This window comes from Canis lupus, chromosome 1 (genome assembly GCF_048164855.1).
Source record: "Canis lupus baileyi chromosome 1, mCanLup2.hap1, whole genome shotgun sequence".
Taxonomy (NCBI): domain Eukaryota; kingdom Metazoa; phylum Chordata; class Mammalia; order Carnivora; family Canidae; genus Canis; species Canis lupus.
The window spans coordinates 67,989,286-68,016,499 of NC_132838.1; the positions used below are offsets into that span (position 1 = coordinate 67,989,286).

Sequence of the window (27,214 nt, forward strand, 5' to 3'; positions counted from 1 at the left end):
TTTTACACCTGACACATGTGTTATTTATTTTTAAAGATTTTCTTTATTCCTGAGAGACAGAGAGAGAGAGAGAGAAAGAGAAAGAGCACAAGCCAGGGGGTGGGGAGAGGGAGAAGCAGACTCCCGGCTGAGCAAGGAGCCCAACACCAGGCCCCATCTCAGGGCCCCGAGATCATGGCCTGAGCCGAAGGCAGACAATCCACTGAGCCATTGAGGCACCCAAAGTTTACTTTAAATAAATGACTTTGTCCTTGAATTCCATGACAAACTTAGAGATAAACTAAAGTACACCTGGAATGCAAGCACCTCTTCATTACTACATAATATTTTAGGCCAAAGGTCAAATTACAATAAACATGAAAGTTTTATATAAACAGTTGTTTTGATGTGGAATCATTTAAAAGGTCACAAATTCAACTATTACATTGGAGACGCAGTCTAACCTCTAGATGGAAAGAAAATGCTAGCTCATAAATGAGGTAAATACTGACATGGAAACCAAAACAAATTCCTTAAGATCCCTAGGACTTCTGAGAAAGAAAGGAGTATAGAAAATTGTGGGATCTGCCTTAGCAGACATTAAAGAAAGCTAAAAGTAAGTTTGGATAAAACCAACAAAGCAGATCTCTGAAATCTCAAAAAAAAATTTTAAAAGATGCTCTACAGATAGAGCTGGAAATCAAAAGTAATAAAGTAGCAATCTTTGAACATCTCATTACATATTTCACAAAAACCCCCTTAGAAGAAGCTTTATTTTAAAGAAATATAAGAGCTAGTTCGAGCACATTCCCCAGTGAGTACCTGCAACACCAGAATAATCAACTCTTCTAACTCATGACAAAGAAGACAACTCAAACAGTGACACCAATATTTTTTTTAATTTAGAAGAAAATAAGGTCATTGAGGTTTGTTTTTTTTTTTTAAGACCACAACAACAACAAAAATATTGCCAGTTCACATGTGTGGGAATAAGAGAGGTCACAAAAGCTATGGATGGAAAGATTAAATCCAATTTGTTCTCTCCATCTCTTGGGTTTGATTTTTATGCTGAAAAAAAGGGGGGGGGGCTTTAGAATTTGCCCCAGGCAGGCCTACACTACTTTTATGTATTAAAAGGCCCTGTGCAAAGCAAATAAGGCCCTCAGTAAAACAATCAAATAAAACTTATATTTTCCAACAAATCCAATTGCTAACTTAAGTCAATTGAGGGTAAAAGAACAGCTGAAATGTGCAGCGGGGGGCAGGGAGAGGTTGTGATGGTACAGAAAAAGCTCAACTTAAAACAAGTCTCCAAATATAAAGTAATAATATATAATCAGAACTTTTAAAAGATCATGAGAAAGAATCTTGGGTAAACAATTGATATCCAACAGCTTATTTTCCGACAAAGAGTAAAAATAATTGTACAATATTTGGTATTTTCTAAATTCATATTTGAAATTCAAATTCCATTTGTCACTACTATAAGGGTTTATAAATAGCTCAATTTCAAAAATCTTTTTTTAATAAAAAATAAGTTTAACGACTAAGAGCACGATCTGTGGAAAAACAGTTTTAAATATTTGGTTCTAATTACAACCAAATCCATGTCTATACCATGTTTCAAAAAAACTAAAAATTCTGAGAACTTTTACCTGCTTTCTAATACAATCAATAAATTGCAGAGGTGAAGCTGGTTTCTAAGCACTAGTTCACTACTAGTCAGGGCCAACTACATAATGTGACCAAAGCAAGATGAAAATGAATGCCCCTTCTTTATACAAATAAATAAATCTTTACCTTTATCTTTCTTTTTTCCTGAAGGTCTCAACCTGTTGTCATATTTTTCATTTGCTATTTAAGTCAAACTCCCAGGTGTGCGAATACTCATTACAGTGATTACAGACCCTCACAGGTGTTGGAGGTCCTGTGCTATACACTCAGAAGCAGGAGGCACATGCTAGAGTCAACCATTGCACATCTATACTCCCTCCAGGGTCAGAGGAATCACTGGGCTTGGAGGAGGGCAGGAGAGCGAGGGGTCAAAACCCCATCCCAAAGAGGATGGGAGGTACTGGCAGGTGGACCACATGTCAGGTGAGGATACCATTCACAAAACCCAAATCAAAGAAAAAAAATAGTAAAAATTTCAGGACAGCAATCATGGGTCATTAACTCCCCATGAGGGCGGGCCCTCTTCTCAATTTCAGATCCTGTGTGACTACTCTGATTACTTGCCCATCAAACAAGGCTTGGAAATGGTTACTCAAACCAAGGGAAAAAAATGACTAAATGTTTTATTTTGTTGTAACAGCTCCTGCCAGTTTACTTGGTCAAATCTGCCTTCCTGGTATCCCCCTCCGTCTTCATCAACGCCACAATTACAAGCAGGAGTGATCTGAGGAGTGTATGAGGATACACTGCATGTTCAACATCCCAGCCACCATTTCATGTGTCGGACCAGCCATGAACTACAAAGCAAGGTAGTCCTAAAATTTCATGAAGATCCTGGGGCTCCTGAGTGCCTCTCTCAGTTAAGCATTCGGCTCAGGTCATGATCTCAGGGTTGTGAGATCGAGCCTTCTGTTGGGCTCCACACTGGGCATGGAGCCTACTTAAGACAGGTTATTTCCTTCTCCCTCTGCCCCTTCCCCCATTATCTAAAATAAATGAATAGAAGACCGTAGTATATAGGCAGGAAGAGTGACGATGAATATATCAACAAAGAGTTTTGCATTTCTTAATTTAGAAAACAAATCAACAATTTATCTATAATTACACAATTTTAGCTGAAGTACCTCCTGTACGGAATGTACAAGGGACTCCTACTGACCCTGGGGTAACAGCTGACGGTAGGTGCACTTTAGGCCTTTGGAGAGCATAAAACGACCATAAATTGAGAATCCTTGAAAGGCAAAGAGACCAGAAGGCAAGTAGGTTCTTTCCTAATAAGTAGGGAGAAGAATAGTATGTAAGGTCAGATACGGGGACGTTTAAAAAATAAATTATTTTTATTTGGGGGTGAGAAAATAATGATTTTATGAGTTCAAGGGAAAGGGACTATGGCTCATTCTAACAGAACACACGACCGACTATGCAAACTAAGATGAATCAACAAAAAAGGCAGAACTTGCCTAAAAGCAATGTGCGTGGTTCTTTCCTACGGTATTTAATATACATAAAACGTGCATAACACAAAAGAACAAAATAATACAAATGAAATGCACCCTCAAATAATGTCAGGGAGACTACAGCTGAGACTAGACTAAGACTCAAAAAAGATACTAAAAGCAACAAAAGAAGCTTTTACTATGGCATTTGACACAAGAGAAACAAAGATGTTCCAAAAAAAAGAAAAAAAGGATGTCCATATCAGGACAGAAGTATTGTTCACAACAGCAAATCCTATTTTGCAAATCTCATTCTGTTTGGTTTTGAGAGGGGTAGGATAAATATCACAACGAATGAATGAATGAGTGAACAAATGAGTAAGAAGACAATAAATCCTGCATTTAGATGAGAATTCCATAAAATAGCAAATGACCACTTCTGGTAAGTTTAAGTATTCAAACGTAGGGATGGCCTAAGTATCCACCGATGAAGAATTATACCTATGATTAGAAAACTTGCAGGTTCACACCACGGAAACCGTTTGGCCTAAAGTCACTGATGACTTTCGTACCACTCGTGCCACAGACATTTTTCAGCCCTCACTATTCTTCATGCTTCATCAGAATTCAACACTGATGATGACTCCCTCTTCACATTCTTGGTTTCCTTGATGTAAATCTACAAACTTCCTCCAAACGTTCTGGTCACCCTTAGGTCTGCAGATTTATCTGCCCCTTACTGGCCACTATGTGTTGGAATTTCTCATCGGTGTCAACAGCTTCCATTTTATTTTTATTTATTTTTTATTTTATTTTTTTTTATTTTTTTTAAACATTTTTATTTATTTATGATAGAGAGAGAGAGGCAGAGACACAGGCAGAGGGAGAAGCAGGCTCCATGCACCGGGAGCCCGATTGGGATTCGATCCCGGGTCTCCAGGATCGCGCCCTGGGCCAAAGGCAGGCGCTAAACCGCTGCGCCACCCAGGGATCCCAACAGCTTCCATTTTAAGCCAACGCAGATACGCTATAAATTCTTTGACCAAACATCTCCTCCACACTCTAGATCTACGTATCCAATTGCCTAATTGATCTCTCAACCTGCCTGTCGCAAAGGCATTTCAAACCCATCCATATCTGTGCCTCTGAGCTGCACCCCCATCCTCACCCTCAAACACGGTCCTCTTCCAGACCTCCCTCTCTCAGTAAAATATCTCCTCTCATCCAGATATGAAAGCCAAGAAACAAAAATGCCTTCTCACTCTCAACCCATCACCCAATCTTGAGATTTTAATCTTGTAACTTGCCCTCAAATCCATCATCACCTCCTCTCCGCACCCTCCAATACTAACCCAGGGATGAATTTCTCTTTCACTCAGATGACCGCAGATGGCTCTACTCATCCCCCCATGGTCAATCCTACCTGCTCCTGCTCTACGTTGTCACCAAAATGATCTTTTGAAACAGAAATCCACTTTTATCACCACCATGACCCACCTTGTTAAAACCCTTTAATGATACAGTCCTCACCCGGGACACCACCTTATTCTCCATCCTCATCTCCCTCAGCACTTTCTCCCATTCTACACTCCGTGAACTCCCACACCCTCCAGCCACATAGTCTTTGTAATGTTGTCTCCTCAAACTTGAATGCTTTGCCCTCCCCAACCCATCTCTTTCCACGGTATCGCATCCTAGTTACCCCTCTGATCACAGCTCACCTTTTGGGGGAAGGTCTTCCAGATTCTCACAGCTGTAGGTACCTTAATGTGGTCTGATTAACTAATTAAAATGCACCTTCCCAGGGTGCCTGGGTGGCTCAGTTGGTGAAGCATCTGATTTGGTTTCAGCTCAGGTCGTGATCTTGGGATCATGAGATCAAGCCCCACGTCAGGCTCCACGCTCAGTGTGGAGTCTGCTTAAGATTTTACCTCCCTCTTCCTCTCCCTCTGCCCCTCCCTCCACTCAGGCGCTCTCTAAATAAGTGAATACATACATATATACATACCTAAAATATTTAAAATACTAAAACTAAAATGAAGCTTCCCCATTAGACTATAAAACACACGCAGTCAGGGACTGAATTTGCTTAGATTCTGTATCTACCATGTAACATAATGCCAGACGATTAGCAGACACTCAGGTTCTTGTCAAGTAAGGAAAGGCTGTTCTAATTTGAAAACTCTTACTCGATGATAAAGAGAATGACACTTTTTATTGGTGGTTGAGTCATCAGGGCAAACTCCTTTGGGACTCAGTTTCTGGGAATATTAACAGATGAGTCTTTCTAGATTTACTAAATATATATATATGCAAAACACACATACCACCTTGGACAAAATTTCAGTCTGGCAGCATCACACAAATCTTGAATTCTAAGCTTTTAGTTAACTATAGTTTTCAGCATTAGTTTATTGGGCCCTTCATTTAACTGCCTGTCAATACCCCCACCTTTATACTTCCTAGCATGAAAGTTTATTTTCAAGCAGTATAATTTACCTCTATTTGGACTGATACCCTTTTCAGTGCTCAAGTTTATAATATTGTGGAACCTATTCTCTTTGATGTAAACTTTTGATGTAAACAAAATCGTTCTGTAGCAGATTTATAGACTCCCAACAAACTCATCAGTAATTCCAAAACTTCCCTGGACAGCATCCAAACCTCCCCGCTGGCCATTCGTTTATAGATGTGTCTGTTTATTCCCACCCCAAGAAACAGACTTGCTAGGGGCGTCTAGGTGATTTAGTTGGTTGGGCATCTGCCTTCGGCTCAGGTCATGATCTCGGGGTCCTGGGATCGAGCCCCACGTTGGGCTCCCTGCTCAGTGGGGAGTCTGCTTCTCCCTCTGCCTCTGCCCTTCCCCACAAATGCTCGTGCACTCTCTGTCTCTCAAATAAATAAATAAAATCTAAGAAAGAAAGAAAGAAAGAAAGAAAGAAAGAAAGAAAGAAAGAAAGAAAGAAAGAAAGAAAGAAAGAAAGAAAGAAATAAGAAAGAAAGAGAAAGAAAGAAAGAAAGAAAGAGAGAGAGAGAGAAAGAAAGAAAGAAAGAAAGAAAGAAAGAAAGAAAGAAAGAAAGACTGAAAGAAGCAGACTGCTATCAGTTCTGTTCTACTTTCTTTCAATTACCTTTTACCCAACAACTATTTGGAACTTCCTTTTAATCAAAGATACCTCCAGCCCTTTGAAAATTTGCAGTGTTTCTATTGCAATCAGAAAAAAAAAAAATTCTAGAATCTTTGGACCAAACAGAAACACTACCTCAGGCTGGGGAAATTCAATACACACATGAAACACCTTTACAAAACAAAAAAGACTAATGTATCTGATTCAACCAATACGGTGCAAATTCCTTTCCCACACAAGTTCCCTTTGATAAATAAATCTTACAGCTTTGAAACAAGGTAGTTTGTGGTTAGAAATGATAAATGTACTTTTCATATCTGTAGAAAAATAAGATCACAACACCCACGGCAAGATGAGCACAACCAGACCAGTATCTAACCTTGTAAAAAACAGAAATGACCACTATAAATGACCATGTTCCTCCATTTATTTTATCTAGCTAGAATGCATATTAAGCCATCTATCAAAAAACAAAAGGTTATCTTGTGTATTTAGCTGGACGTGTATGCCAGGAAACGTTGCCGTTACACATTAATACGATAAGAATGTGCACAAGGAGAGCACACCTGATTTACCCAACTTCTAATGACTTGAAAAATCCCTCCAAAATAATTTATATCCTGACCAGAAAAGCCACTTCCAATACAGTAAATTAAAATGCTAGCCATTTCTTATAATGTTGTTATTTATTAATGCGCTACAGTAGCTTTAAGGAGATGTTCTAACACAAGGGCTGAGGGTAGGGGAAGACACAGGAACATTAAACAATCAAATAAATTCATACCTGTGCCTCCAAGCATCCACTCATATTTTTATTTTAACATAAGTATTCAGATTATTAATTGTGATAGATTACAAGACAAAGAGGAGTTAACATTGCGGATGAGGTGGCTAATAGGCTGACGTGGAGATGGGGAGATGATCCTGCATAGCCTGGGTAAATCCGATGTAATCATCCGCGTCCTCGCACGTGTTAGGAGGAAGCAGCTGGGAACCTGAGAGAGGGCAGTGCCTGACCTTGAAGGCTTTAAAAGATCAAGAAAAGAGCCCTAAGCCAAGCGGTTGGCTTGGCTTAAACTTGCAAAAGACAAACCAATGAATAGAGCCTCCCAAAGAAGCCCAACCTTGATGTCAGCCCACTGAAACCATCTGACCTCTGACCTCAGGGGACGTAAGTTAATAAATTTCTGATGTTTAAAGCTACCACCTTTATTGCAATCTGCTGCAGCAGCCATAGAAAACGAATACAATACATTGCAATGAACAAAAATTTCATATATCCTGTCATATCTTTTTTAAATTTTTTAATATATTTTTATAACCTGTCATATCTAAGCACAATAATAAATTAACCATTTTACTTTATATACCTTGTAGTTAAACAAAAACAAAAACAAAAAACAACAACAAAAAAAAAACCTCACAGTCTACTTCAGACCTCATGAAAACACTTACTTCTACTTAGGTCATAGTTTCCTTCTTTTTAATATAATGGAATTTGTTAGAATGTTGTAAGGTTCCTTTGAGCTCTAAAGTTCTTTGTGTCCTTGTCTCATAAATGCTAATTATGAACAGTTGTCTGAGCTTTGGCTTTTTCTATGAAATCATTTTGTTAACCTCTAATGAGCTTTTGAACAAAAGTAGTCATGTTAAAATAAATCTCATGTAAGTTCACAAAATTATTCATAATAACCTACTGCTTTTCACTTTAGGTCCCTAACAATTTCTTTGCTTTACTATGGCACTTCTCTCATCTTTCAAAAAGACCAGTTCCAGTGAAGGAATGCTTCAGCTAGGAATTGCTTGCAGCTTTTTTTGTTGTTATCTCAGAAAAGACAAGGAAAAAATAAAACCAGAACAGGGCAGATTTTTGCTTATCAATAATTCTTAACACACAGATTTTTAGGGATTCAATAAAGCAGTATCCGGAGACGAAACAACACGTTTCCATTTTAAATGGCTAAAAAGCCTTCCCTGTAAACTTTATAAGTCCTGATTATATCACTTTAATGTGTACAGTTTAAAAAAAAAAAAAGTACTCACTTTCACTACATTTAACCATAGTGAATTTCTTTCTCTTAAAAAAAGAGTAAGCCACCCAACTGTAGAGAAACCAAACTAGGAGGGTTAAGCCACATTACCTTAAGGGCTAACTTAAGTGTCTTTTTAGTTGGACATTCAAAATATCATTAGAATACATGGGAGTGCTTTCAATAAATACTATTGAAGGACATCATTTGAAAGTAAATTTTATGCAGCAATATTCTCTTGGCGTTAAATGAATTTAATGCAAGTAACTGTTAAGTCCAGTAGTTGAAAAAATTCAGAGTACACATATGCAACATTTTCTCATTCACTGTCATAAATATAACCAAATAGTAAAGGTTTTTACAGGATATCCAGTTTTCTGATAACTGTCACATTTGCTGTGTAAAATTTTACTGAACAAAATAAAATGCTTGATTCTCAATATATTTGAGAGCAGCAAATGAACACACACACAAAAAAAAAGTTGGGCAGAGGATTCTAGATATTATGGAAAATGAGCAGAAAAAGTTGAGACAGACCTCTTGCAGAAGAGCACCAAAGATGATTTGTAAAAGATCAAGCTTACAGAACCAGAGACTAAGACGGTGGTTTCCAGAGGCAAAGGGGTAGAGGAAATGGGGATACGTAGGTCAAGACATATAAACTCTCTCTTTAATTCTTTATTGAATTTCAGTTCGTTAACACAGTGTCATATTAGTTTCAGGTGTACAATATAGTGATTCAAAAATTCCATACATCACCCGGCGCTCATCACCAGTGCCCTCCTCAGTCGCCCTCACCTACTTCACCCATTCCCCCACCCACCTCCCCCCTGGTAGCCATCGCTTTCTGCTCTATAATTAAGAGTTTGTTTCTTGGTTTGTCTCTCTCTTTTTTATCCTTTGTTTGTTTTTTTTAATTCCACAAATGAGTGAGATCATATGGTATTTGTCTTTCTCTGACTTATTTCGCTTAGCTTTGCACTCTCTTGCAGATGCCAAGATTTCATTCTATTTTATGGTTGAATAATATTCCATTGTATATACAACCACATCTTTATCCATTCACCTATCCGTGGACACTTGGGCTGCTTCCATAATTTGGCTGTTGTAAATAATGCTGCAGTAAACATAGCGGTGCATGCATCCCTTTGAGTTCGTGCTTTGGTATTTTGGGGGTACATACCCAGTGGTGTAATTCCTGGATTGTAGGGTAGTTCTAGTTTCAACTTTTTGAAGAACCTCCACACTGTTTTCCACAGTGGTTGCACCAGTTTGCATCCCCACCAACGGGGCAAGAGCATTCCCCTTTCTCCACATCCTCACCAACCAATGCCTCCTGTTTCCTGTGTGGTTGACTTTAGCCATTCTGACAGGCGTGAGGCGATAAGTTTGATTTGTATTTCCCTGGTAAGTGATATTGAGCATCTTTTCATGTGTCTGTTGGCCATCTGGATGTCTTCTCTGGAGACATGTCTATTCATGTCTTCCACCCATTTAATTGGATTATTTGGTTTTTTGAGTGTTGAGTTCTTTATATATTTTAGATACTCTTTAACAGACATGTCATTTGCAAATGTTTTCTCCCATTCTGTATGTTGTCTTTTAGTTTCCTTCACTGTACAGGGGCTTTCTTATGTTGATGTGGTCCCGATAGTTTATTTTTGCTTTTGTTTCCCTTTCCTCAGGATACATAGCTAGAAAAAAATTGCTAGAACCAATATTTTTTTTTAAGATTCTTATTTATTTACTCATGAGACACAGAGAGAGAGGGGGGCGGGCAGAGAGAGAAACAGGCTCCATGCAGGGAGCCCGACATGGGACTCAATCCTGGTACTCCAGGATCACGCCCTGGGCCAAAGGCAGATGCTCAACCACTGAGCCACCCAGGCTTCCCAGCTAGAGCCAATATTACTGCCTATGTAGGATTCTCTTGTAGGATTTTTATGGTTTCAGGTCTCACATTTAGGTCTTTAATCCATTTTAAATTTATTTTCATACATGCTATAAGAAAGTGGTCCAGCTTCTTTCTTTTGCATATTGCTGTCCAGTTTTCTCAACACCATTTGTTTAAGAGATTATCTTTTCCCACTGGATATTCTTTCTTGCTTTGTCGAAGATTCATTGAATATATAGTTGTGGATTTATTTCTGGGTTTTCTATTCTGTTCCATCGATCTATGTGTCTATTTTTGGGCCGATTCCATACTGTTTTGATTACTATGATTTTATAATATAACTTCAGAAGCCCAGAACTGTGAGAACCTCTAGCTTTGCTCCATTGCTTTGGCTATTCAGGGTCTTTGTTCTATACAAATTTTAGAATTGTTTTAGTTTTGAGAAAAATGCTGTTGGTATTTTGATAGGGATTGTGTTAAATGTGTAGATTGCTTTGGGTAGTATGAACATTTTAACAATATTTGTTCTTCCAACCCGTAAGCATGGAATATTTTTCCAATTCTTTCTGTTATCTTCGATCTCTTTCATCAATGTTTTATAGTTTTCAGAGTATAGGCCTTTCACCAATTTGATTAGGTTTGTTCCTAGGGATCTTATTATTTTTGGCACAGTTGTAAATAGGATAGATTGCTTAATTTCTCTTACTGCCACTTCATTATTGATGTATAGAAATGCAACAGATTTCTATACTTTGATTTTGTATCCTGAAACTTTACTGAATTCATTTATCAGTTCCAGCAGTTATTTGGTGGTCTTTCAGGTTTTCTTACATAGTATCATGTCATCAGAAATAATGAAAGTTTTACTTCTTCCTTACTGATTTGGATGCCTTTTATTTCTTTTTGTTGTCTGATTGCTGTGGCGAGGACTTCCAGTACTATGTTAAATAAAAGTAGTGAGAGTGGACATCCTTGTCTTTACCTGTCCTGAGGGGAAAAACTGTTTTTCATCACTGAGGATGATGTTAGCTATGTTATTTTCATATATGGCCTTTATTATGTTGAGGTATGTTTCCTCTAAACCTGCTTTGTTGAGAGTTTTTATAATGAATGGATGTTGTGCTTTGTCAAATGCTTTTTCTGCATCTACTGAAATGATCATATGGTTCTTACCTTCTTATTGATGTGATGTATCATGATGATTGATTTGCAAATAGTGAACCACTCTTGCAACCCAGGAATAAATCCCACTTGATTGTGGTGAATGTTTCTTTTAAATGGATTGTTGGATTCAGTTTGCTAATATTTTGTTGAGGATTTTTTGCATCTATATTTTTCAGGGACATTGACCTGTAGTTCTCTAATTTTTTAGTAGTATCTTTATCTGGTTTTGGTATCAGGATAATGCTGGCCTCAAAGAATAAATTTGAAAGTTTTCCTTCCTTTTCTATTTTTTTAGAATAGTCTGAGAAGAATAGGTGTTAACTTCTTTAAATGTTTGGTAAAAATTTGCCTTGTGAAGCCATCTGATCCTGGACTTGTGTTTGTTGGGAGGTTTTTTGTTTTTGTTTTGGTTTTGGTTTTTTTCTTTTGTTTTGTTTTTTGATTACTGATCAATTTCTTTGCTGTTTATCAACAAACTTTCAATTACAAGATGAAAAAGAAGTTCTATGGATCTAATGTACAACATGGTGACTATAGTTAATAATACTGCACTGGTCACCTGAAATCCATGCTAAGAGAGTAGATCTTAAATGTTACCATCATACATACACAACAATGATAACTATGTGAGATGATGTATATGGCAACTAACTTGATCATGATAACCATTTTACAATGTATATTAACATCATCACATTGTACACCATTAAAAAATAAAATAACACTGTTTTACATGCAAAAAAAAAGAAAGCTGTTAAGTTTGGGTTAAGGTGCAATTGGAGTAGCAGCTGTAATAGGGGCTATATTATTGGAGCAAAGAGATGCCTTAAAGGGAAACAATTACAAATAAGTGAAAACAGAAATCAGAAAAGCATTGAATAGAAAAAAAAAGCCCTCCTGAACCTCACACACTCCCCAAAAATCAGGCCAATCAATAAGTAGAAAATGGCCTATCTGAGAAATGGACCAAGCTAATGGAAGGTGAATCATATTCTTTCCTATTTTTAATCATAAGCTAAAGGTTCAGCAGGTATATGTGAGTATGTGTGGAATGAACCCTGGATATTTCTTATTGAGGTTTTAGAGCTAGGCTTTCAATGATTCGAACATAGCTGTGCTGATTATGGTTTCTCTACAATGATTTTAACTCAGTTGGTGTTTAGTAAGAATATACCAGAAGCAAATCCACGTACTACTACCTATCTTAGGAGAGGGAAGTAAAAAGTAGAGGAAGAGAGAGAGAAGATTTTAAAAAGGCCAATGAGAGAAACAAAAGGAGAGAAAGAGGAAGAAAAAGAGAAAGGGGGGTATTGAGGGAGGAAAGGATTGAGAGGAAGGTAAGGAAAACAGCAAAAATATCACCAACACATCCACATTTTGCTTTCTCCCCACGGCTTTGTCCTTCAAGAGAGCTCAAAGGCCAAATGAGGTTCTGCTGAGCCTTTGTTCCTAATTCTGTACTTTGTTTTCATCTCTCTCATGAATTCTGCCTTTTAAATGAATAGTCAGTCCCCAGAAGCCTAGTTTTGTAGCTTCTGTTTATTCACATGGTTCAGTATGTCACAGATGGTGCAACACTGGGAAGAGGTGTGTGTATGCGCATGTATGTTGATCGTTAGTTTTGTCTCTTGCTTCCCTACCCACTTTAAGCAGAGGGAACTCTTTTAATTTGCTTTTATCTTTTTTATTTTGAAAATATCTCAAACTTACAGAGAAGTCGCAAGAATAATACAAAGAATTATTTGTATCCTGTTCTTTGTATTATTGGTTAGTCCTTTACTAACCAATTTTCAACACGCCATCACATTTATTTTCTCTTTATCTTTCCAAATGTTTTAACATTTATTCTATAATCCTATCCAACTTATGTGTGTTTCCTAAACAATTTGATAGTAGGTAGCATACAACAACATGCCCTTAATCCTCCAGTGTTTCCGTGGTATGTATTTCCAAACTACAAGAACATTCTCTTACATAACCTTGACGCTGTTAGCAAACTTGGAAACTTTAACATTGACACAATATGATTATATAGTGCAGGGTTCAGCAACCCTAAGGGTCAACCCCTGGCTTGCCAACTGATTCTGTGAAGACAATTTTGCTGGAACACAACCATGCCCATTCTTTGTGTGTTGCCACGGCAACAATGTGAACAATAACAAAATTGGAGAGTTGGTACAAGAGAGCCAAGATGGCCTACAAAGCCTAAAAAAATTTACTATTTGGTCCTTTACAGAAAAAAAAAAATTGCCGGTTACAACAGAATTCATAGCCCATATCCCACTGTCAACTAGCTCAAGTATGTCCTTTTTAACTGGATTTCCCAGTCTAGGATTCGATCAAGAGTCATGAATTGCATTTAACTGGCACTTCTCAGAATCTTCTTATATCCAGCACAACTCCTCAACCTTTCTCTGTCTTTCATGACATTGCCATTTTGTCTTTTCATGACATTGCCAAAATACCAGGAGAAAAGCCAGGTATTTTTTTTTAGAATACTCCTCTATTGGGCTTTACCTGACACTTCCTCATGATTCCATTCAGATAATGTGTTTGTCAGAATGCTACAAAAGTGATTTTACATTTCTCTCATGGCAGCAAACCCAGATCACACATCTGCCCCTCTTTAATGTCATTTTGATGTTCCATTTCTCCACTATAGGCACTATTTTTTGTCTTTGCAATGAACAAAAAACCTATAAGGAGATGCTTTAGGAGCATGTAAATATTTTGCTCTCCCTCAAACTTCTCCTGCCCCCAATTTGGCATCAATTGGTGATTCTTTCCCAAATCAATGTTTACTCTTATTAATTCAAAATGAAAATTTTTCCTAACTTGTGGCATCACAGAATCCAAGATGGCATCAGTTCGTGATTAGAAATCAGATGTTCATAAATACTAAACGACTCATCTATTACTCCCTATCTTTCAAGTACTCTTTAGGGAACTTTAGAACTTTTAGAACTCCTCAACTGGCATGGTCCTAAAGTCTCTCAGGCTACAGACCATTTACTCAGGCAAATGTTCTCAAGACTCAAATCATCAAAATTTCTTTCTCATCCGTATACAAAACCTATCCTGTAAAGCTACCACTTCTGTTCAAAAGCTGTGTTTTTAAACTTTCATTGCTTTTACTTTAGAATGAACATTCCCTTCTATAGTAAAAGTAGAGAAGAAACACCCACAACAGCTAACAGGAAGGCATGTGGCCGGCTCAGCCAGGGGAGCAGGTGACTCTTGATCTGAGGGTTGTGGCATCAAGCCCCACATTTGGTGTAGACATTACTTAAAAATAAAACCTTAAAAGAAAAAAAAAACTAACATGTTTTGGATAATATCAATTTTCAGTCTGCCCATAAATCATCCCTTTTACTTAATCTACCAAGGCTACAAATCAAGGTTAAATAATCACTATCTCAGGTTTGAGGAATTAAGGCACGAAGTTTACAGACTATCTTAATTTGCTGCAGCTGTCATAACAAAATACCACAGACTGGATGGCTGAAACAACTGAAATGTATTTTCTCACAATTCTGGAAGCCAGAAGTCTAAGATCAAGGTGTCAGCAGGTTTGGTTCCTCCTGAGGCCTCTCTCCTTCACTTGCAGATGGCAACCTCCTCACCATCTCTGTGCCCTAATCTCTCCTAATAAGGACACCAGTCATATGAGGTGAGGACCCAACATATGACCTCATTGTCTTTAAGTATCTCTTCAAAGGCCCCATCTCCTAATATGGTCACATTCTGACATACTGGGAGTTAGGACTCCAAACACATGAATTTTGAGGGGACACAATTCAGCCCCTAAGATGGTTCTATTTAAAATAACCGCCACTGATTTTCTAGGACACAAAACGATACCTGCTTATATACATGGGTCTTCTAATTCCAAGTGGGATCATAATGGTGAAATAAGTGAAAGTCATGTTCTGGGTGGAACCTGAATATTTATTTAAAGGAGCGGTGACATAGGGGGACGTGATGGCCATTATCAAAGAGATGAAGGCTTCTCACATGGAAGATGCATTTAGAAATTTACCCATTTTAATTTATTCACCAAAGTTTCAACCATGATCAAGAAACAATACATGTTTCAATGGATAAAACTATTTTCCAACCTATCTGACACTAGAAGGAAAATGAATGACCTCAGAAAATAGGATAAATGCTCAGAATAAACCATGGGTTGAAAGAAGGGTAGAGAGTTAGCAAAATGAGGCTACGCATTTGGATTTATATGTTCCCTTTCTCAAACGAAACTTAACTTTTGGACAGAAAGCTTTCGATGGCTCCATCCATAAAAATTTTAAAGTTTTCTCAACTTCTGCAACAGCTTACAACTCAGGATTGCCTCAGGCAGAAGCAAGAAGTGAAATATCTTCATCCCAATGGCTCAGCGTCATTATATTTTTCTCTGTAGCGAAGTGTATGCCCCAAACCGTCCATGATACAGCGGCAAGAAAAGACAGTGCTCAAGAAAAAGATCATGTCTGAGTGCTGCAAAAAACATTTAAAAGTGACTCAACTAAAACTGAAGCCACACGAGGCACTAACAACTTAAGAGCCACTAGTGCTTATGACAGTCCAGCGCCCAGGCCAAGATCGGTTCCTCACCTTTCCACGTTAACCTTATGCTGTAAAACTTAAAACGGACTCCTTTCCAGAACGTGGCAAGGCGACCCCACACGTGGGCAGGTGATGATACAGAATGAGCGCATCCTCTCTGGTCGGTTTGACTTTCAAGCCTTGCCTTTAGGGGAAGCTGAGTCAGAAGCACCAGCGCACAGTGTCTACAAAGGGGACCCAGCATCAGGCCCCACTGTCGTCCTGCGGCCTCGTGACCCAGGCCAGGCACACAATCTCTCCGTGTCTATTTCCACATTTGAAAAATGGAGATAATAAGAGGTGGTAAGCGCCTCACTTACTTGCTGCAAGGATTATATGAGATAATATATTTGAAGAGTGTCTTGTGCATGGAAACCGTTTAAGAAGGAAAGCTGTGTTCTGTGGGCAGCCGGGAGGCAGCAAACATGTCAGGCAGGGCTCACATGATCAGATTTTTGTTTCAGATCAACCACTTTGAGAGCCCAGCGCGAGGTGGATGGATTAGAGGTCACTCCTGCAGCCCAGGCAGGCGACCCAGTAGGGAGCCTCCTGCACTGACCACTGACCCTAGCCCGAGGGTCTCAATCAAAGCATCACTGGAACAGGAGGGAGCCAGAGACAGGCAAGCGGGACTTTAAGGAGACAGTGCAGGAGCTGGTGCAGGAAAGGAAAGAGGGAGAAGGATCAGTTGGGTACGTGCAACCAGGGAGGATTATAATCAAGCGAGCTTGAGAGCAAATAATACAACTGCTTTTAAACAGGGTGAGCTTGAGGTACACTTCGGGGCACCCCTGCGGGATACCGTCTTTAAAAGATCTGAAGCATCAACGGAGGGGACCGAGCTGGAATACCACTTTGATTGAGAGTCAATCGTATTTTACTGATGAGGACAACAGTTTAAACCTATTTTAGAGAGGAGGCGGATTGCACTTCCTAATGCGAGAGAGAGTTTGCAGCCGCATCCTAGTATAAAGGCTGGCGTCAGGTAGTGGTGTTCCGTATCTCGTGATGGCATCAAAGTCATTCGATCAACATCGCATTCATTCCTCAAAAAAATCAGCACTGGTTCTGATAGACCAAGTCCTTTTCTTCAAAAATGCAGAAATGATTTTGCAAAAATGCAAAAATCAAAGTTTTCTGCTACGTCTCATTTGTTATTTCGTTCTGTAATCCCCAAAAGAGGACAGTCATAGTGCAGATCTCATTCTGCTGCTCCAGAACCTCACCTCCCCACGGCAATCCTTCTGTGCACCAGCACCTTCTCCTCTCCTACCAAGAAGGGATGTAGTTTTTATTGGGATCATATAAACACACCCTCAAAAACACGTCACACAGTATCATGGTCACGAATCTGTTCAGCATGTCCCGTGCACTGGGAAGCATCCTTTTAGCTTGAGGTCAACTCAACTGAACCTATGTCAGCAGTATTGGCAGTTAGGGGTGAATCTTTGGATAAAATATGTATAAATAATTCACTGGAGCATCTTAAAGTGATTTTAATAAAGCAAGTTTAGTTGAATAAGTGTCTAAAATATGTAGATTTAGGTTTTGGTTTTCAACCCTCTTTCTCCTATAATTTGGTGGTCTTTAAATAATGTAGCTTTTCACTCACGGGTAAGAAGGTATAATTTTATTTTGGTTTGATTCCACAAATTACTGTATATTTTTCAGGTTTATGGCTTACTATTTATTTAAGTCCTGGAAACCTGCAAATAATTACTGAGGAACTTGGACAATATGACATTAAAACCTACAAGATGATAAATGGCATCAACAAGTATGGGTTCTTTCTAAACGGTTTTAAAAAATCAATCTGGAGACTGAAAAAAATCAAATTTGACTAGGCTGTTACCACAACCTAGTAAAAATCAAGATGCTTCCATGTGCTTAGCATTCCAAACACTTAATAAAAAAGGCAATGAAAAGTTAAAATGTGATTTCCAAATTTTATGAAGAAGTCAGAGCAACGAAGCCAAGAAGAATAAAAATGTTTACCCATTTTGGTGTGAAACTACCCCAACTTAAGTTTTAGGAAAAGTAACATACTTATGACTAATAAAGCAAGCCGATTTTATTTCAGAAAAGAAGCTAACAAATTCTGTTAACGAAAATGCACACAGTTACACTTAGGAGTCTCTAGCAGATGTAGCCAGGGAGAGAAGGTAATAATGTTATTTTCACGGTTGTATTCAACATTTACCATAAAGTTGCCATCTCTCTGCTACAAGCTATAAATTAAAATCTCAAAGCGAAACTTCCAAGAGAAGTCACCACCACCAATCAACTAATATTATTTGAAAGCACCAAAGACAAGGCTACTGTCCCCTAGTCGTTCACACAGCACTCAGAAATGAAAAACTCCCGTGTGACGTGAGCCTGACACACCAGGACGTAGTCAGGGACCCCAGGGAGCCGCTGACAATTCTTGTCCCATGAAGACCAAGTGGAGGCGAGGACACTGAAGCTCCCGCCTCTTCATGGGCCTGTGACACCAGGCCCGGCTTGTGTCCGGGCGCCACCTGCCCCGGAGGTCACCGCAGGTGCCACCGCCCAGAGGGCCTGGAGGCAGGGGCGGGGGGTGTCCAGGTGGGACCCCGACCCCGGAACCCAGCTCCTAGCCTCGTGCCCACGCTGTTCACGAGCTGGGAGAGGTGCGGGCCTGCCACTGCTTGAACCCGGGAACGAGGGCATGCAGCTGGTGTTTGCACATGGTGCCCGGGTCGGCAGCCGCGGCAGGAGGCGAGGCCTGGGGCTCAGAGTCGGGCCGTGACCTGGGGCCTGGGATCGAGCCCGCATGCGGCTCCCTGCAGGTGCCCCCAGCTCCAGGGTGGGCGGTGGCCCAGGCCATGACCCCATGACCCGGGATGGAGCCCTGCTTTCAGCTCCCTACAGGTGCCTGGGGCTCCAGGGTGGGCGGCGGCCCAGGCCATGACCCCGTGACCTGGGGCCCGGGATCGAGCCCTGCATCGGGCTCCCCGCTTCTCCCTCTCCCCGCGCCTCTGCCTCTCTCGGTCTCCAGTAAATAAATACACAAGATCTAAACAAAAAAAAAAGAGTCCGAGATGCATGGCTGGAGGGTCCCGGAGGCTCCCACCTCAGCCTACCTGCCCCCCCACCATCTGCTGAGGGCAGCTCCCGCACGGCCTCCCGGCCCGCTCACTGCAACCCCCGATGCTGCCCAGGCCACTCGGCGCTGCGCCCTCCCCTGGAGCCTCAGCCTGACGTGCCCCGCGCAGGGAGCTGCTGGGGGGGCATCCGGGGCATCCCCCCCAGTCCGGGGCTCCCCGACCCTCCACATCACGGGGGTTATTTCCTACTTAGAGCTCCTGCTTTCTGTCTTGAGGTTTCAATAGAGTCTCGCATAAACTTGTTCCTACACTGGAGTATTCTAGAAGGCCCCGCCTGAGAAAGCCGCAGGAGGCCACCTGGGACCACAACCACTATCAGTGGCTCTCTGCACCTGTCAGTTCCCCGTGGCCTCCTGGGGAGGCACGGGGGGTGCACGGGGGCATGGGAGGGCACAAGGGGTCACAGGAGGACTCAGGGGGCACAGGGGGCATGGGAGGGCATGGGGGGACGGGGAACCACAGGAGGGCACGGGGGCACAGGAGGGCACAGGGGGGCACAGGGGGCACAGAGGGCATGGGGGAGGGGGCACACGGGGGCACGGGGGGCACAGGGGAGGGGGCATGGGGGGCACAGGGGCACTGCCGTCGGGCCTCACTCTGCCCAGGTCTCCACCCATGGGCCAAGGCTGGCACCCAGGAGCCGTGGCCGGGCTCCCCCCTGACCTCCGGGTCCACCCGCGCCCTGGACCCCCAGTTCTGCAGGGCGTCTCCCTCGGTGCCGCACCCCCTCCCGCAGGTGAGGGCAGCCTTCTGCAGGGTCCCCCGCCCGCCACGCTCCCCGGCCTCCCGCCCGCACTCAGGCCTCTTACTCCACGTCTTCCCCTGCGCCCCGACAGTCAGCCGGCCTACAGACCTCCCCTTTCTACCTCTCCTGTCCTCCTCCGTCCATCCTGTCCTCTTCATTCTTCCTAAGGCTTTTATTTCCTTATTGGAGGGAGAGAGAGGAGAGAGAGGAGAGAGGGGGGAGAGAGGGGGGACAGAGGAGGGATAGAGAAGGGGGAGAAAGGGGGGAGGTAGGAGACAGAGGGAGGACAGAAGGGGGACAAAGGGGAGAAAGGGGGGGGAGGGTGGAGAGACAGGGGAGAGGGCAGAGAGGGGGAAGAGAGGAGGAGAGAGAGGGGGAAGAGGGGGCAGAGAGAGGGGTAAGGTGGGGAGAGAGAAGGGAAGACAGTAGGGACAGAGGGGAGAGAGGGGGACAAGAGACAGGGAGGGGGAGGGGGGAGAGAGGGGGGAGAGAGAGGGGGGAAGAGGGAGAGAGCACAAGCACACCGTGGGGAGAGGGACAAGTGGAGTCTGAGCCGAGCACGGAGCTGGCCATGAGGCCCGATCCCAGGCCCCAGGGGTCCAGCCCGGGGCAAAGGCAGACACTCTGCGTGCCGGGGCTCCCCAGGCACCCCAACAACCTCGCCGTCTACAGCAGGTGAACCGCAGAGCCGTGACGGGATCAGAATGTGTCAGGCACCTGAGGGCGACTTACTGAATAAGGTCAAGGGCGAGGGCACGGGCGAGGGCACAGGCGGGCAGGGAGAAAGGTGTGAAATGCTTTGTTGATAGTGGGGGGCCTTGACACCCCACCCTCGCAACACGTACTGCCCACGCGCTGGAGAACCAGGGGGATCATGGATGAGGCCACCGCTTAAAAGGCGCATCGGGCCCAATGTCCTACCACCTGTACGTGTCGGTCTGGGTGGTGGCCGCACGTTGGACGCATCGAACGCTATAAAGCGACCGAGAGGCAAAGCATCTGGTGGGCAAAACTGCCAATTTTTAAAAAGGTTAACGGGTCTCACATCCTGAATCCGGGCAGAGCCCCTGGTAAAGGAGGTGTAGGCCCACGGCAGTGAACAGGTGAGCTAAGTAACTGGCTCTATGTTTAATCTTAACGGTAGAACAAAGTTAAAGACCATGGAGGAGATGAAAATACACTTCAAAATTACTTCAAAAATAGGATAGTTAATTCGGATTTATTTATTTATTTATTTATTTATTTATTTATTTATTTATTTATTATTTATGACCGAGAGACAGAGAAGCAGAGAGAGAGGCAGGCTCCATGCTGGGAGCCCGACATGGGACTCGATCCCGGGACTCCAGGATCACGCCTTGGGCCAAAGGCAGGTGCTAAACCGCTGAGCCACCCAGGGATCACCTAATTCGGCCTTTTAAATAAATCTTCTGCTTTCTGAAACTGGAATTAGAAATGGAAGTCTATTTGATTCCCATATTTATCTTAAAACTGCTGTTAGGACTTTACGCATCAAAATTAGAAGACCATGCTTGCAGGGTGTTTCTGTTCAACGAGGCAGCCCTGGGCTTCGAAGTTCACGCTGGCATGAGGTTCTTCTCCCTTGGCCTCCCCCACTCGTGCTCTCCCTCTCTCTCTCAAACAAAACCTTTTATTTATTTATTTATTTATTTATTTATTTATTTATTTATTTATTTATTTATATTTATGATAGTCACAGAGAGAGAGAGAGAGAGAGAGAGAGAGAGGCAGAGACATAGTAGGCAGAAGGAGAAGCAGGCTCCATGCACCGGGAGCCCGACGTGGGATTCGATCCCGGGTCTCCAGGATCGCGCCCTGGGCCAAAGGCAGGCGCCAAACCGCTGCGCCACCCAGGGATCCCTCAAACAAAACCTTTTAAAATAAATGAATTAATAAATTGCAATATTGTTAACTTAGAGGTAGTCCTCAATTTCTACCAAGAATTTTTTTATAAATATGCATTTCAAGGGCCTCCAACAACGAGATTTACGTGCTTGAAGGAATGGGGGTCTTACGGGTATTTTCTCTCTTCCAGTACATACAGCATCCTATTTTCCAGAAGTCAAGCACTCAATAAAGGCTTGTTAACTCACTCAAGAGGGGTTCTAAAATGGACCATCTGGCTGCTGTGTATTTTCTTCTCAGATTTTAACTTGTTCTCATCGATTCGTTCATAAATAAATAAATAAATAAATAAATAAATAAATAAATAAAATGAATAAAAATAAATGAATACGTAAATCCTGCTTATATGGATTTTAGGCATTAACACAAATCAGCAATTCACAGGGTTTCTTTAATGTTGTGGCTTGCTTGCTCTTAACACTTCACCCCGAGTGGCAGGAAGCACGTTCCTGCTTTCCTCAAACAAGAAGACAGATGGACGGACGGACGGAGCCCGGACAGGGCCTGTGCTGGATCATGCGGAACAGTACAAATGCCCTTGAACAGCACAGGTTTTAACTATGCATGGTCCACTTTTACCTGGATTTTCTTTTTCAATAAACACAGTACAGTACCCGAAGGGCATTCCTTCCTTCTTGTAATTGTCTTAATAGCATCTTCTTTGCTCTAACTGTAAGAACACGGTGTGTAATGCCTATGATAAAATATGGGTACTTTCGGTTGCTGGGAAGGCTCCTGGTCAACTGCTAGCAAAGTTTCTGGGGGGTCAAGAGTGAGATGTGGATTTTCAATGGCACTGGGGGGTCAGTGGCCTTAGCCCCTGTGTTGTTCGACCGTCAGCTGTACTTTCCAGCCTGAAGAAGAGGTGGAGCTCTGAGTCAAATAGCCCGGGCCGTACGCCGAACCTCAGCCTGTAAGTAAGACTGAAAATAAATCTATTCAATGGCCCTGGGGCCCAGCTCGCTCTCTCTCTCTCTCTTCATACATCAAACCGCACGATAGTAGATTTGTTTCCAGCACCAATGGATTGCTTAAGGTACCCTGAAATGGGTGCAGAGCTAAAGAAACTTGTGACTGTGAATGTTTGGTCACCAAGGGGAAGGTGATGGAGAAGGAAGACTGGAAACAAAGACTGGTTTATATAGTGTATACATTCAGGGGCGCCCGGGTGGCTGTCGGTTAAGCGTCGGCCTTCGGCTCACGTGACCCCAGGGTCCTGGGATCGAGTCTCGCATCGGCCTCCCTGCTTCTCCCTTTCCTCCTCCCCCTCCCCGACCATGCTCACTTGTACAAGGTCTCTCTCAAATAAATAAATAAATAAATAAATAAATAAATAAATAAATAAATAAAATCTTAAAAATAAAAGAAATAAAGTGGGTACATCAGAAGACAAAAACAGGAACACCCTGGGAGACAGGCCCAACAGAGCTGCTGCGGATGAACTAGCCGTGGGGCCACTTTCAGATACGACGAAGCTAACAGCCAAATCACAGAAAAGCGGTCTCTCTTCCAAAGCCACCAGTGTGCCACTTGAGTTAGTCAGTGAAGTTTTTGCTACTGATGGACACACATGGACGATAAAAAACAAAACAAAACAAAAAACCCACACAAGGTGCAAGAGAATACAGAGGATCCCCAGTGTTTGCGATCAACAAGACACCGATTGTTCTTCGTTGAACGGCTTATTCTGGGAATTCTTCTGACAGGAGAGACCAGATAGCATCTGTCTCCTACAAGTAAAGGCATTGAGCCAATGAGCAGCTCTCGTTCCCCCAGACAACAACAAATGAAGTCAGAGCAAGGAGGAACCAGGTAGTGAATCCTATTCACGCCCCAATGCGTCCACTCCGTGCTTTTCCTCTGAGCTGAGCCAAGGCAGGGCTCACTTCCTTAGATAAATGATTCCAGATCAAAATAAAATTTTACTAACCTGAAGTCTAATTACTAAGTATTTAGACACAGGCCCTTAATGATGTAGTAATGCCATCAACACTGGGTCCAGCCATGTCTCTATTCATTTTTAAATGCTTGACATACATTATATTATCAATAATTACGTTATCAAGACCTACAAGAGCAGCATTTTTTTTCTACCAAAGTATTTTATTCTATTGACTCATTGAGGTCGCATTTTCTGCCACTCAGAGTGTTTAAGTGGGAAAAAGCAGCATGACTTACATAAAAATAATATAATCCAAAAGTATTATAATTCTGATTTTTAGCGTCCTTTTCCTTCTCATCTCTCTTCCTTAGATATTATGAATTAGTACACTGTAAGTGTAGGAATACTGAGCCGGATTCTCTTCCTGAGTAACGAGGAAACAGAAAGGTAATGGAAATCGAATGCACCGAAGGAACTCCCACTTTTCCCTAAGCACTCAGGTCACAGAGCCTAGGCTGTGCAGTCATGTCATGTTGTGTACAATCACGGCTACCACTTGAGGAGTTGGTCCTCCACCTCTGTACTCTTATCTTCACACAGCGCCTGCAACTAGTTTAGAATTAAAGCATAATTAAACTGAAACCCTAATTAAAAATACTAGACTAATGTGATATGAAATGTCCTTTATTACCACCGGCCAATTATGTCTCAGTTTGCCATTGTCCTCAAATGTGTATGAATTTTATCTTTTCATAAAAATAATGGAGCACAGATTTGGTAATGACATCCTGGGCAGGATGTCCTGGTAATTTCCAGAATCGGTCATTTCCTTTTCAATTAATTTCCCCTCTTCATGGCTCTGTTATACATCCCCAGTGTCCCTTGACTCCCCAGAACCTATCTTAGCTACTGACCAAAGGGTCCTTTGAATACAGTAGCTGGTGAATTCAAGATATACACGTTACAATTGCCGTGTGTATCAAAGAAAACCAAAGATTTTTATTTTTCTCGTTTGGTATTAGTGGGCTTACCCATCACTCTCAGTCTTTTAACAGACCTATATTGTCCCCAAGAATAGTGGGTTTCAGTTCCACTAACCTTTCTTACTATTTTATTCCAGAGAAGTCCTATCAAATAAATGCCTAGCAGCATTTTGAACTCCTAACAGTAAAATTAAGATTTAATTTTTTTAGAGAAGTAATGCTTTTCTATAGGTCATTCATTCTCAATCCTGTCTATAACCATAGGTAAATTTTGAAGTGAATAGTTAGCCTTCAATAAACAACTGTCTCCAAGTTTTAACAAGTTAACAGTTGAATACTAGATATAACAAATTTGAATAAGACTGACTTGGTGCTGCTAATTTCATTGCTATTGAGTCAGTTATCAAATGATAATAGCAACACCTATATGTTCCCATGATCAGAAATAAACTGAGGAAGAAAATATTTCCTGAGTGATCCTTTACAAGGTAATAAGGCACTTGTATATGACTTTTTGTTACTGCCCTATTTTAAAAACAAAGGGTTAAGGAAATATTGAGTTATGCTTCTTAAATGCAAAGAGAGTCAATGAAAATTTATCTCCATTTATATTTTTTCTGATACCGTCCTCAAAAACAAATTTAATTAGCATGGTTCATTCAAATCAAATCATATTTTTAAACTTAATACTTTGCTTCCTTTCATAAAATACAAATCAAATCCACAACCCTAACTGCTCTAATTTTAATTTGCTTCAAAATACATACAAACCTCATAAAAATTAAATTTCCATCTTAACAAGCAGACAATCTCAACAGGATGCTCATAGGATCAAAAGCATTAGAGTGGAATCTCTGAACCCACAATAAAAAGGAAGAATGATCTACATATAACAATGTTAATTATGTGAAGTTTTAATGCTACCCACAAATAAACACAAGCTACATAATTACAATTCAACTACTATACAATAAGGAAAATTATCAGAAAGACCTGGTAGTCTATAAGAACGTTAACCTATGGTTTTGATGAAATCAATCCATAATGACTTTTTTAATGACTTAAGTAATGACATTCTAAATACAAAACCATTGTTTACAATGGCACAGATAACATTTATCATCTGGTTCTAAACAAATCACCAGCACTCAGGCTAGTTAGTCTTCATTCAGTTCTGTGGCAATCAAACTTCTAACAATTCCCTTCACTTAGGGAAAAATAAGAGTGGAAAGAGAAAAAATTGCCTGGCATCAGAGAGATCCATATCATTAAAATGTTATATCTAACAAATCATTCACTGGAAATATTTGCAGATGACTCTACTTAATATTGTATTGAACACTGAAAATATGCAAAAATAGTTGATTTCAGGTGCACTCATCACACACACAATTACATAAGGAAATGATATGATAATTAGCTTAGCTGAATTATCGCTATATATATTGGTATATGAAATCCTGTTGCAAACCTTAAATATATACAATTTTATTTAAAAATACATTGATAAAGAAAAAAAATGCACATACACACACACACACACACACACAAATAATTCCTCCTTTATGGTAATCATTATTATTACAAAGACAAGTTCCCATTCATGGAAAAGAGACACAGATCTAACTCAATGTATGTTGCTACAAATAAAAAAACAAAAATGAAATAGAACAAAAGGAGAAAAGAAAAAAGGACTATTTGGGCTACAGTAAGGATGCTAGTAAACAAAAGGAGAGCCCACAGAGCAAGGTAGAGGAGCTCTGCAAGGGGACCAAGTCTGGAGGTAATCACTATAGAAAGAAAAGAGAAGCTGACCAAATCCAAGAAGAAACAGAATGTTGCTCCTGCTGGAAACATACTATCACAGAATACAATCACAATAACCAGATAAGCAATAATGCAAAATACCTTCTAGGAATGAAAAATAATCAGCAGTTTTTCTTGAGCACTAAACATACTTTTTTTTTTTTTTTTTTTTTTTTTTTATTTTTTAAACATACTTTTTAAAAAAAAATCTATGTACCATTTTCTTTTTCATTTCATCTCTGTAAAAGCCAGAAGACCGGTATTATCCTCGTTTTGGACAAAGAAGTTAAACAATGGCTTTAACTAATAGAACTTAGATTGCAACTGGCAGATTTTGAATTTGCATTAAGTTTAATTGGGCTTCAGAGTCCACAGTTAGTTCATTATTCTGAATTCTGTGACAAGATCAACAAACGCTCGCTCCCTAACCCCAACAATGCTGTGCCACACATTTGTTTTTCTCACTAAAGTCAGTATTCGTTTGGGGACAGAACATCCCTAATGTGAAGGAGGACTTTGTCCAACTAATAGAATTCTTAAGTATTCTACAAATTTAGCACTTGTCTCATATCTATATTCTCTTTGTCAGTGAATCTTTATCCTCCAAGTAACTGACCCAGTCTACCCAAAAAAAAGGAAAGGGAATTACGTAAGAATCCTGCCTATAAAGAGAAAAGATATTCCCAAGGGTAACTAGTTAAAAGTCAACAAACACAGATCCTCAAAAGTAGGCAAATCACACTGGTTTCAAGGGAAGGATATACCCAGTGCATACATTTTTCATAATTATCTTACATCTCTGTGCTAGATACCCTGCTAAGCATCCTACATGCA

General features: G+C 40.9%; 1 protein-coding gene and 1 long non-coding RNA gene across 14 annotated transcripts in view; one reads left to right on the forward strand and one right to left on the reverse strand.

The window, feature by feature from the left end:
* PTPRK (protein tyrosine phosphatase receptor type K) overlaps nucleotides 1-27,214 on the reverse strand; it is a 546,973-nt gene that overhangs the window by 484,717 nt on the left and 35,042 nt on the right. The gene's annotated exons all lie outside the window — the stretch shown is intronic.
* Nucleotides 1-27,214, forward strand: part of LOC140637256 (uncharacterized) — a 53,376-nt gene that overhangs the window by 5,846 nt on the left and 20,316 nt on the right. For all 4 annotated transcript variants that reach the window (XR_012034484.1, XR_012034485.1, XR_012034487.1 and 1 more), the window contains exon 3: nucleotides 2,294-2,462. This is a non-coding gene — a long non-coding RNA (uncharacterized lncRNA). The remainder of the gene's footprint in view (nucleotides 1-2,293; nucleotides 2,463-27,214) is intronic.